Here is a 13,283-nt window from a genome sequence, read left to right on the forward strand (position 1 = left end):
AATCTTGGAGTAGCAGGATATATTCCTGCTATTTAAGGTGACTCTAGGTAGTGTTGTTTTGTTTGAAATTCTGAAATTCCATGTGGTATTTGTACAGTTATTTCATCAACTAGCACTATGAATGCAATTATATCAGGCTATGAATTTTGTCTGTTCAGGTGAAACAAGGATGTGGGGATTAGCAGAGTCTCTGATTAAAGTGTCCAACATCCTCTCTATTAATTCTACAGGTAATGTCAATAAAAATCTCTTCCCTCTTAAGTCCTGAAAATGAGCATATGTTAAAGTACTCTGCTCTCTTTGGAGTCTTTGTAAACAATCATGATTTATTTTCTGTCTCCAGTATCTCCCATGCAAGTTAGTATTTATGTTCTGTTTTCTATTTTGAGACAATCAAATTAAAACTCACTTTGTTTCATAATTATAAACATCCATTTTGACTAACTGACAAATCTTGCTGGAATTTTGTTCCCAGAGCTATCATTCACCAAGATATAAAACAACAGAATCTATCAGGATTCCACCTAGTGTCTTTAAATTTTCTTTGGAACTGTACAGCATCTATAAATTTACAGTCACTTGTCTCCCTTCATTCCTGTGTGATTAAAGGGTTTATTGATTGGTTTCTACTTTTTCCCTGCTATAATAAAATTAAGTAGAGATAGGAAACACAGGAAATCTAGATAAGTGTCTTTTACTTGTTACCAGCTAGTACAGAATCTTTCTGTCCTATAAAGTGTCCTTCTTAGTAGATGGCAAAGGGTTTTTAAGGCTTCTTCTGAAGCTTACCTCAACACAGGAATTGTATGATTAGGGACAGAGTGATTACCTCCTGGAAGGGAATTTAGCTCAAGTGAAGTGAATAGAAACAGGATTGTGTTTACAGAGAACAGGTCCATACGAAATTGTCTGGGTCGTGCCTTCTAATTTGGATCCCTTTCCTGGACATGTGTGAGCAGGGAAGTCAAAGGTATTATGTAAAAACCTAGAAAAACATTAAGAGAGGAAATTTTAAGAATGTTCCTTGCAAAAATAGCTGGAGGCGAGCGTCACAAACCACTGCCCTTTCTGATGCGCTGAGAGTTAATTGTCATCTCCTGCTGGTAAAAGCAAATGTGGAGAGGTGTCCCGTTTCTCACATCAAGATTCCTGAATGACCTCCATCCACTGTTTTTTTCATGTTGGTCAAGAAAAGCTTCACTTGAAATACTGGTCTCATTCCTGCTGAAGGGTTGAAATCCCCTGTTTTATTCAGGGGCTGTGACTGCAGGTGTGCCTCTCATTCCTGCCCTCACGAAGCCAGAGAGACTCCAGGTTTTCCAGGCACTCTTTGAAAAGCTCAGAAAGAGTGGAGTTCATTTTAGTCAGGAAGAGTACGAAAGAAACAGCATGAGCTGTTGAGTTTGAAGGGAAATATGCTTGGCTGACATTCCGAAGTGTTATTTGAATATTCTTTCTTTTGCATGCAAGGTACACATCTGAAATATGTGAGTCTGGCATCCAAAACACTAGAAAGAGCGGGGTTAGAAGCATGTAAGAAAACCTCAGATTCTAGTTTAAATTAAGACCATATAAAATGAAGTGTGGAAAGTCAGGTGGAACATTAAGAGATTCACAAGCCAACTTTGTAGCACCTGATCTAATATTTATATTATTATATTATAATATTTATATTCACTCTCTTTTTAGCTCTTGTGTGTAACAGTATGAAACAGTTCCATGCCAAAGCAATTCTGACTTAAGACCTACACACCGGTTCTGAATGGGCTTGCTTGAATGAAAGGCTCAAAAGCCTAAAGAATAAAGAATTAAATTCAAAGCATAGATGATATTACTTTGACAGACATCATAACGAGTCCTGGGGATTTAGAATAGCATGGACCATATTGTGTCCTTGTATGAATGAATTAAGAAATGATCCTATTCTGAATGGAATTCTTGGAGTAGCACTTGAAAAGCTACACATTTTTAGTATCAGCTAACTTGATATATTTTTTTTCTTTAATTGATTCATTTTACTTTCCTCCCTTTATCAAGTTTTAAAGTTCCATGGGGCAGGTTTCTACCTTCTTTTTTCTTTTTTTCCCCTTCTCTTTTACACAAAGGATATGGAAGAAAATCTATACAGTAACCTTTCTAAAAGAATATCTGTAGAGCTGTTTTCTTAAAAAGAATGTCATATTTAAGCTCTGGAATTTGAAGGGCTTTGGCAAAGGCTGTACTCCGAAGAGGCCCAAGACACTTAGGTAGAAATCTGTTAATCATGTTCAAAAGTGTTACCATCCAAATGAAAAAATTGCATTTAACTGAGTTAGTCCATATAGAACCTCTGCTTCCCTTAGCTTGTGCACTCCCTTTTCTCTTAAAAGAAGGGCTACCTCCTATATTTCTACTTGCTGGCTTGCTTCACTTTCTTGTGAATGCTTAATATTGATCAGCTCTGTCCTTCGCTCTGGGACATCTGCCAAACACCTCATGCCAGCTATTATAGGATTAGATGTATTTTGTCTAACTGGAGGAAGATTTTTCACTCTCTGTTGTTCCCTGGCATCCAGATTACAAGGGTTGCTTTAATATACCCTGCCCAGGGCCAAATCACCATTGCTAATAACAAAACCTACAAGAAGGCCACCAGCAGGACATGATTTTTTGTGTGCTTTAGGGAGCCAAATATTTTAAACATCATCTACCCCAGAAGCCAAGAGTTGGAGTGTGGACTGCCAGCCTTACAGTGCCTCAGAATAGCAGGCATCCTATTAAACTCATCCTCAAATTTCTTTTCTGCCTCACTGTGTGTTGCTTGTGTGCTCTGTGAAATTGCTGATCTGTGCAATGCCTGCCTGGCCTCTCGATTTCATCCTGTGCCCTCCTGGAAGGGTGGGACCATGGAGGTATGAGATACCATATTAGCATTTTCTGTATTGCCCTGCTGCTCCTCAGCCATGCCTTGGGCCATATCAATGGCATCTGGGACACCTGCTCACATCCAGGCCTTTCCTTCAAGCCCCTGACCTGGACCAGTCTCATCTGTTCATCCTGGTTGAAGAAACCTGGCAAGGATATTAATCTACTTCTTCAGCCTGGAAAGAATTTTATGTACTTCCCCATTTTTACAGAGGAGGAAGGATGTAATCATGTTCAAGTTATGGCTGGAGTGTCCAGTCTTTGGGTCAATGGGTAGAAAAGGTAGAAATACACCACACTAAACTACTACTCTCTGCCATAAGAGCATTGGCTCTCAGCCAGTGTCTAGAAGAAAACATTACAGCCTTGCCTAAGCACTTAGCTGCTGCTCTGTCCCATAAAAGTTGAGGTATTTCAAGCAAGGACAGTTCTCATTGTAATAAAAACCTCTGATGTGGCAAGTGCCTGCTATGTGCAGTATCCTGCTTCTTAAATGCAATATTTCTATATCCTGGCACAGAGCTGTCAGATTGCTGTTTATTTATAGCCACAAGATCCCATGCATGACTAAAAGGCACCTTTCTGTCTTGGAAGAGCCACTGGGCTAGTGAACATGAGGACTGAAATGCAAATATTACAGTACTTTTAAATATTGAACTGAGAAAATATCTTCAGACTTTTGGGTCACTTAAGAAATCGTGGGATTAGCTCCTGCTACTGAAACCATGTTGTAGGTCTAGTACCACTTGCACCTTAGAGCAAAACTGTACTTGACATTCTTCTAGTCAAATCCTTGGGCTGGGAGCTGTTCAGGCGTCAAAAAAATTACCAGTAGGAATGTCTGAAGGGAAGGTGCCTTACGCTGTAGGTGTTGTATAGCTTGATTGAAGGAGCCAGCAGTGGTGGATGAGCCTGATTTTTAGCCTAGAATCTTGTAGCTTTTCTCACAGCCATTCCTGCTCCTGCTCACATCCTTTATGGCCCCTGCAGTGGTTCAGCACCACAGAACCCAGCACGGGCTGGGAACAGGCTGTGGCCACAGGCAGCACCAGCTGAGGCAGAGCTGTGGCAGTGTTGTTGCTCTGCTGCCCTTGTTAAGGACAGCTGGAGCTCTCTGGGCCAGGCTGCAGGGACACTCTGGGGCAGGGGTGCAGGCACAGCCCAAAAGACTTGGGTGAATGCATGCCTTTTTCCATCCCCTCCAAATACCCATTTCCTGGGAACTATTGCATCCTTTCTAAGCTCAAGCATATGATAATACATTTACCTTTTGATGCCCCCGGAAGGCCAGTCAAGAAATAAGACTTCAATGTGCTTCCAGAAGCTCATTTTCAGCAGCCAAAAATCTGATCCAGATAAGTTTCTTTCACTATTAATGTTTTTTCTTAGCCATTTTCCTTCCAGAATTATGTAAATCATTGCATTCCTGCTCAGACGGTCTGAGCCTGAAGCTACTCCCAGTGACTTAGAAATGTTTCTGACTCATTGTGCTCAGACCTTGGAAAATAAAACTAATCTGAAAAAAAACCCCAGTTTCTGGAAGGTTCTTCTTGTGGACTGTAATTGCAGATAAGGTTTATTTCGGTGTTAGTGTCAGGGTTTCTTTGGTTGGTTGGTTGAGTTTTGGGTGGGGTTTTTGGAGTACTGAATTAATTTTATAGCATTTCAGGTTAAAAAAAATCCTGCTTTGTGTAAAAGTTCCTTTATAGAAATTATTTTTTCATTATTTTCTATTCCTGATAATCTATTCTACTCCTCTGATCTCATTACTTATCTATTATACCATATATTATTTTTTTGTTTTTAAGGTAAAAAGTGCTGTTCAGTTTTCTCGATGTCTTCTTTATTTTTAAAAGCTTCCTCCTTTCCTCTTACTTTTAGTTTGAGATGTATCCTTTGTAAGTTTTGTATCCCTTTAATTCTTCTTCCATTTCATTTCTGGTGCATGTGGGTATCTCTTGGTAAAATCAGATAGGCATTTAAATATTTCTACAATATTTTCTCAGTAAATAGTCACTTCATAACCATGAATGAAGCAGCCGTTCCAGTTCCTCTCCAAAAGTATGGCCTTAATTCTTTGGATGTAAGGAGTACAGCACAGTGAGTGTTTTGATCAACACTAGAAAAGTTATTTGTGAAGAATCAATCCAGGGTAGATGTGGAGTCTAGCATGTGAATAATTTTCTAGGGGATAAGGTGGAGTGTGAACTTTATCTTGACTTCATTAACTACTCAGTTTTATTGCCTATGTGCATATTCTTCTGTTTCAGGATCATGTTGTAAATATCAGGGGGCTTATATTTTTTCATTTCTTTCGTCATTTGCTGTTGCTAGGGAATTGCAGGAATGCTGGAAGGTCACTCAATATCTTCCCCATGGAAAGTGTCCATGTGCATGTAAAATGTGCTGAGGTGAACATGGTGAGGTCCACAACTTGCCTGTGGCTGTGCTGGGTGTGCCAGTGCTGAGAACAAGTATTTAAATTATGTTCCTCTCCCCTCCCTTGTATTTATTAGTGTGTGCATGTGGTCTAATCTGGACAGAGAAGATGAACCTGAAATGAGAATCAAGCAAAAATATCTGCCTTCCTGTTGGCAAAGCTTTGTTAGAAGTGCTTACTGAGTTCAGGGACCCTGCAGTAGACAATAGAATATAATGGCACCTATCTATGTTAGGTGATACTTGAGAGCTCAGAATTTGCTTTTCATACAAGAGTACACCTTGTTTTTGAGCCCCAGGTGCCATGGCATGAGAGAATATCAGCCACTGAGTTCTCTCTGTATAGAAAACTTGTCTTTGGTTCTTACTGGAAACATTATTGTCACTGGCTACAAGTAGATGCACCTTAATTAAATTCCACTCCAGAAGTAAAGAAATAACAAAAATACTTTGTATCTTTTTCACATTAAAAAACTAAATATGGTGGCCTTGTAAAGCTGATCTGTCAGTTTGAAGCTTAAATACTTATCGAGTTCAATTTTTTGCATATGGATCAGACATGAGTAGAAAGAGTACGGTAAATACAGTCACCCCACATGTACCATTGTTACAGAATTTCTCCTTAGCCCAACAATTTATTTACTGCTTTGTAAATGACAATGCAAATAATTTCTGTACATTTTAATTTTTTTTTTTTTTTTTACTTCAGTACTTTTGCTGTTGCTAAAACAAGGAGTGTAAAATTGTTTCTAAGTCTATTGCAGTCAACAGGGACAAAATCAGATTTTCTTAGCCTAGAACCAGCCCCAAAGCAAAAGAATAACTTCTTTTATGGTAGGAGTTATCTTCAGGGGCAATCCATTCCTTCCCCATGGGATAAAAACACATAATGTAGTTATCCAGATAAAATGAGTATTTTGACTTCAGCATGGAATGTAAGGCAAAGCACGCAAACACCCCATGAATTTTGGATAGTTATAGTCCATTTTTACATTATCAAGGAGCATGGTCCGATAGAAGGGAATCTTTAAGCAAATCTTTGTGAAGAGGCCTATGGTTTGTGATACATTTTTTGCTTGGCCAATGGTATAGCCTGTGATACTCAGTATGAGTTTTTGTGACATTTTCAGCAATGTGGTAATACAGCCAAAAGCAATATAAGCCTAGAAATCATGGGAAAGACTGGTATTTCTGACAGATGTAGAGAGAGCAAAGTGATCTTACCTCTGTCATACTTGCTCTACCCACAGGCTGCCCACTGCTGCTGCCCAAGTATGTGAGTGAAATTGAGCATTTAATAAAACACTAATTAAAGTAAATACCATAAAAGCATTAACCTCCATAAGGTGTTTAAATTGAATTCCTGGGTACTTTGGCATCACTCCAGCTTTCAATAAGTTCCGATCTAACTGTATCAGATCACCAATTCAAAGACTCTGATTTTAGTTTATGGAATATTCCCGTTAATAACGATACCTTAGACATCCATTAAGTCTGGAACATTAATTTTATGGAAAAGTTCCAATACAACTCCATTAGATTTTTTTTAAAGCTAAATTAGCAGCATAGGCTTTTAACAAATGTCATAAATAGCTCTATTTAATGGAAAGATTACCCAAATTAAAACCAGACCAAAATAGAAATTACAACTCTGTCTGTTTAAGTCTTGACCTTCAGTATCCTCTTAAAAATTACAAAAGCTGAATGGAGCTGTGTGTGTTTCAAGCTTCTTGTTTGTTTATTTGTTTGTCATATGAGCTAGAAAAATAGCAGACGACCTAGGAAACAGGAATGTGCTTTTTTCTTCTCTGGTAGGGGAAATCCTTTACTTACACAGATTGCTACACTACTTTTGAAAATGTAATTGTCTTATAAATGTGTAGTGTGTGACACTATCCATTTAAAATACCATGACAATCTATACATAATCCAGATTTTTTACCTTTCATCCTTTTTTTTTTTTTTTTTATTATTAGATCATTTATAGGATGATTTTCCAAACAGAATGATTCCTAAACTAATAAGTGTAAACTATTGAGTTCACCAGTCTTCTGCATGGATTTCTGACCTGTAAGTCACATTCAGCCAACGCAACAGACGGGGAGGAGGATGAGGATTATACCTTCCAATGTCATGAGAATCAGTTCCTGGGGGACAGGAGGACAGTTGAAGCCAGAGCCTGCTGAGGAAATGCTCAGGGCAGCTCAGCCATACCATGCTCTGTGTGGCAGAAGCTGCATGGCCCAGTGTTGTTGTAGGACACGAAAGACTCCAAATATTTCAAAAGGCAAAGAGCATAGAAAAAGAAGGCTTTATTGTTTAAATTTTTACTACCTTTTAAAAGGTGTTCTGATACAGAGTTAACATTATTGGGGAATAGGAACGACACCTCTCTAATCCCATTGGTTAACTAGAGAAACAGTGAAACACCACCTGGAGAAAGATTGTTTTGAGAAAGGATAGTTGTTTGCCAAGATTGTTTTGAGAAAAAGCTTTCTTGAGAAATTTTTCCTTGGAAAAAGGTTAGTAGCAGCTAGCAGGCTAAAATTTCTCAGACTCACAGCCCAACAGAACCCATCTGTAGCAGAGCTTTATCCTACAGGAGCTTCTCTTGCTCACAGGAATGCTGTGGGACGTGGAGGATGCTGGAGTCACGTCAGTAGTGGACTGAAGGACACAAAGGACACAAGGACACAGAAAACAAAGTCACTTCACTGCTCCCACCTTCCTTATTATCCCATTTGAACCATCTGGCATTTTTCTGTTGAAGTGTTACTCCGAGTGAAGACATTCAAAGCAGCCCAGAATGTTTTAACTCTGTCAGGCTGAGCCACTACTAAATTTTGACCAGCTAATACCAAATGTATACAGGACTGATGTTATTAAGTGAAATTCCTCCAAACTGGACTTCCTTATTCGATCTCACTGAGACTGAAATTCATTAGCCAAAAATAGAATATGTTGCTTTCACATGTATGTGTGTCAGACTGTGAGAAATGCTAGTTAGAATTTTCCTTATACTGTAAATAAATAATGAAATGTAAAATAAATCAAACCATGTGATATATTTTTATGTACAAAGCAGCTGGGGCAGAATTAACATTGAACTTTTGGCTTTAACATTGCATTTACTAGCTTCCAAGAGCTAGCTTTAATGATGATGTGTTCTCAGCTGTTGCATCTCATTTTCCAGTCATAAGTTTCTAATAATACTAATCAGATATAGAATTTCTTATTTTTCCATATTGAAATGTTTTCATGTATGTCACATAATGCTTTCTTTTTCCATTTTTTCTTTTGGAAAGAAAAAAGTTTCCTAACTCTCATCTCTGTCCCTCACCTGTTGTCAAGGCCTCGAAGTGGACAGAGACACAAACTGAAGTCACTGCATCCATGCAGCTTTGAAAAAAAAATTATAATTTTTTGTGTTTTGGGGGAAAACAAGAGTCACTGGGATTGAGTTTCTCCTTACACAAGTCATAGTGACTCTTTCTGTGTTGAGTGTCTTAATAGCTTTCCATCAATTCATATTTCCTAATACTGGCATCAATACTACTCCTTAAGAAAAAATTCTCCATGGAAATATATCTTCCCTGATTTGAAATACAGTGGTGAAATAAAGAGGTGCTTTCTTTGAAATACGACATCCCTAAAATGATATCCTCACCATGGAGGGAATTGTGTTAATGTGAACCACTGAGGTGATCTACTTAAATTTATAAGCCACATACTCTGAAGACAGGAAATCAAATCTGCTGAAAATTGAATAAGAAATTTGCTTTTTTCTGTCTATACTCCCTGACCAGAGCTGTACTTTGTGCCTTGACTTTCCAGATAATCAAGATATACAAGCTGAAGAATCCATTCCCTCGGGAACTCTCAGTGTTGGGCACTGTTTCTGCCTTTCTAAGGGAGATGATTTATTTTTACACACAATAGGTCATTTCCTCCACTCAGATCACAGACACAAGACACCTTTACACCCATCGTGCTTAAGATTAAAAAAGGGTTCAGAGTGCTGCTTGTCCCTCATACAAAAGGACACTAAGCTGAAGGTCCTTTACAGGATTAGTTTTGAATGGGGTAAAAACCACACAGGTTTTAGCAGGCAACACGAGTAAATATTAAATAGCATATATAATCATTTGAAGTCCATCAGCAAGGTTTTTTTAATATGCAGGGATTGTGTTATTTTTTATTAACATGAAAATCTGCAAGGTGTATGCTGTAAATGCTACTTTGAAAATTTTAATTAACTATAAATAGTGACACTAGATGACCACAGTTCTGACTGTTCTTTTATGTGCAGTGGCTCAAGAAAACCTTCTGTGGTTCAAATAAACACATCAGAAATATGGCAGTGGAGTCTACACCTTTAAACTTCACTAGAACAGAAAAGGTTTCTCAGAGACACTGGATGAAGTTTCTATCTAAACTATTCTAGATTTCTATCTAAATCTATCTAGATTTCAGTGTCTTTTTGGGATGCATATGCAAGTTTTCTCATCAATAAAGAAACACCCAACCTACGTGGGACAATAAATCTCCAATATTAGAACACCAAGTTGTACCTTAGTACAACTTCCTGCATTGCCTGAATGTTCCCTAAACTAAAGCTTTCAGTTTTACTTCAACAGGAGGCTTGATCCAGATCTCAATGGAATTAACAGGAGTATTTCTGTTAACTTAGACAGGAGCAGAGTCAGGGCCAAGGTCAACAATATTAATTTGCTTTAGCTTCAGGCAGACTTCCTCCTTTTTCAAGAGTAAATCTTCACTCCACCTCACTTGAAAGTCAACAACCATATGTAAAGCTTGGAAAGTGAGTTTCTCCTAATGACCTCTGAGTGTCTACTGTGGGTGTGTGCCTGCCCTGACTTGACCGAGTTCAAGGTCACCTTGGATAGTATTTATTTCTCTGTAGATGGGATTGGGAAGTTCTTTGCGGTAGAGCTTGATGCAAAGTATTTTGTCACCACCTTTTTCTTTGAAAAGTAATTCAACATTTTTTTGGCTTATCCATAAGATCTTCAGAAGGTGCCTTGCATTTCTGTTAATATAATTGCCTAGGCAAACTAAATTGCAGAACAGAAATGACAAAAACTTTTTCCTGCCAAATTTTCAAATCTGGTTAAGAATCTGTCTGTCTGCCCCCCTTTCTTTTTTCCCCTCCAGCCTTCCTTTGGATGCTGTCTGCCTTTTGGCAGACTTAGAGATGCATAAAATGGTACCTTCAGCATAACAACACAAAAATGTTAGCAAGATGATGACAGATATTTCCCAGTTCCTCACATTTCAAGGTCCTGGTTTGTTAATTTGTGATTTTTTTTCCTTGTACCTCATGTGTCTCTTTGGACACTAATACAGAAAGTTACCAGTGCCACAGGTTATTGATATTAGTAGAACTTATAAAATTAAGGATAAGCCAGGACCAACCAATCTAAGATAGATGTAATAACAATGTTTAAATGGGGAGATAAAAGCTGTAATTATTCTGTGAGTTGATAAAAACAAGGAACATATTTTAAAACCATGCAAGGTTCCTAAGTTTAAACATAATTCTCAAGGGAAAACCCTAAAGGATTAGGGAGAACGTTTCTTTCTTTTTGCACTCTGCAGGAATTTTTGTTAAAATATTGAAAAAATGCACCTTAAGAGTCAAATTTGATATTGTTCTAAATGTTTTAGTATTTGGGTGTATGTGCTTTTATAACTGTTAGCGTAAAAAATACTGTCACAGTCTCTGTGAGTCTACAGCTGTGCCATAGGTGCCTGATTGAAAGTCAGTGCAATTTAAATTCCTCAGTTAGATGTGATGCCTTAAGTTTTAGCTTTCATATTTTCCAGATTCTGTACTGCACTAGTATATAACTCAGAACTTCATATAAAGTGTTAGCAATTCTCTTCACAGTGTAGTTAGACACTACAAAACAATCCTTTTGCAGCCCAAGAGTCAAGGATGCCATTGCAGCTTCAGTCTCAAGAAGTGCAAACAACAGGAATTGAGGAGACCAATCTGAGAGGATGGGACTTCATAACCTGAAGCTGTAATTGGACAATTAACCCCAATATGTAAATGGACCGAAACTTATATAAGTGTGAAAATGTGTGACCCAGAGTCCATCTTGTGTGTAGCCCTGGCCAAGCTTTTGTGCTGCCCAAGGTGCATCCTTTGAAGGCCTTTTTAATAATTTTTCCACTAATTTTTATCCTTTAATAACTTTCCTTAACACTGTCTAGACTCTGTTCTAGGTAGCCTCCCAAGGCTTCAGATGGTTCTGAATTTTTTTCTCTGCCTTTCACAAAATAATCTTAGGACCAACATTTCAATTTCCATGACTGGAAAGATATGTAGTGCCAATGTCTTTGGGTAAAGATAATGAGCCCTAAAGAAGTTATGAAAAAAGGCAAGGAGCCAGAAGGGGAAAAAAAATAAAACAAGAAGATGACCAAGGGGGAGAAAATACGGATATCAAACAAAATGTCTGGCAGAATGCCCAGGCAGAATTTTCCATATATATCAAGGTCAGGCATCACAAGTTTTTCTGAAGATATATCCTGTATATGAAATGAGATATCTAAACAAGCAACAGGAGATACTTCCTCTCTCTTTCCTGTGGATATTGTAGCTGCTAATTAGAGCTTTTGGACAGTGACTGAGACAGCATGTGCCAGTTAAGAAGTTGCAGAGTAACACTGGAATTGGCAAACATGGAATCAGCAAAGGTGGAAGCAGCAAACCTGAGCTGCAGGCAGCAAGCTCAGTGCAGTCACCCAAGGGAACCTGGGCAAACCGTGAAAAATAAAAGGTACCCTGTGACCAGAAAGACACTGCAGTTCCATGTAGGGTGGTCCTGGGCAAGAACTTAAATGTTATTAATACAAAATTTTCATAGGGGAGGAACATCAGCTCAGGTCTCTTATTCCCTCTAAAACTCTGTTATATTTAATGTGTGGAATTAAAGTTTTACTTTAAACAGTGTAAAAGTTATAGACATGCCAGAGAAGGTGACAGGTTTGTAAGTTTTCTGTGAACTGTCCATCTTCCTCTGTGCCATTCTTTTTGACAGGTCATGTTTGCCAGTAACATTTTATTTTCTTCTTTTTTTTTTTTTTTAAATAAAGTAAGGATTTAAGCATGCATACAGACTTTGTACTTTCCCTGCCTTTAGGAATCCCTTTCCTTGAAAAATGACAGGAAATGAACCTGCTCTGATGCATGGCAATTCTTCCCATCTCATCTCCATATTTGTGGTACCCTTCAGAACTTTCTCCTTTAAAGTACTTCCACAAAGAGTCACTTCAAAGGTTGGAGTCAGCCCATGAAGTACAGATGGGGGAGACTGTGAATAAGCTGGGGAACAAGGCAAGTGGTGGCTCATGCTGTCAGCCAGCAGTGACTACTTGTAAGGGCTGGAAAGTATTGAAATTATTGCGAGTGGTTCATTTTAACATTTATAGCCTAGCAAGCAGGTGATGAAGACCTGATTTGATTATAGTTATTTGAAGTTTCCTATCATTCAGTAGGATTAAACTAGATTATGGAATTAAGCAATAGAGGAACTGCTTTTCTCTTTGGTGTCTGCTTCATTATCTCTTTGAATCCTCTGTGAGTTCCCTCTGAACTTCTCCAGAGTGCTTTGCTTTTCCTATTCCTGCCTTTTTCTAGAATAATTTATTTTGTGTAAATTAATTCCACTCTGATTCTCCAAGCCTGAATGTTTGGGAAAGTCTCTTACAGTTTGAATGCTTATGTTAACCTCCTAAAATTTCAAATTCACCTCAGAACCTCTTAATCTTTCTGATTCTTCTTTCACAAAGATCTCCTCCCAAACACATGGATGAAAATAATATCTTTGTCCATATATGATTAGGAATTTCACTCTTCCAGGTGCAAACAGTATGTCAGAATACATTGCTACCTGTTGGCTGGGTAATAA

This window comes from Chamaea fasciata, unplaced genomic scaffold (assembly GCF_029207755.1).
Source record: "Chamaea fasciata isolate MVZ Bird 193981 ecotype frontalis unplaced genomic scaffold, bChaFas1.0.hap1 SCAF_11, whole genome shotgun sequence".
Classification (NCBI taxonomy): Eukaryota; Metazoa; Chordata; class Aves; order Passeriformes; family Sylviidae; genus Chamaea; species Chamaea fasciata.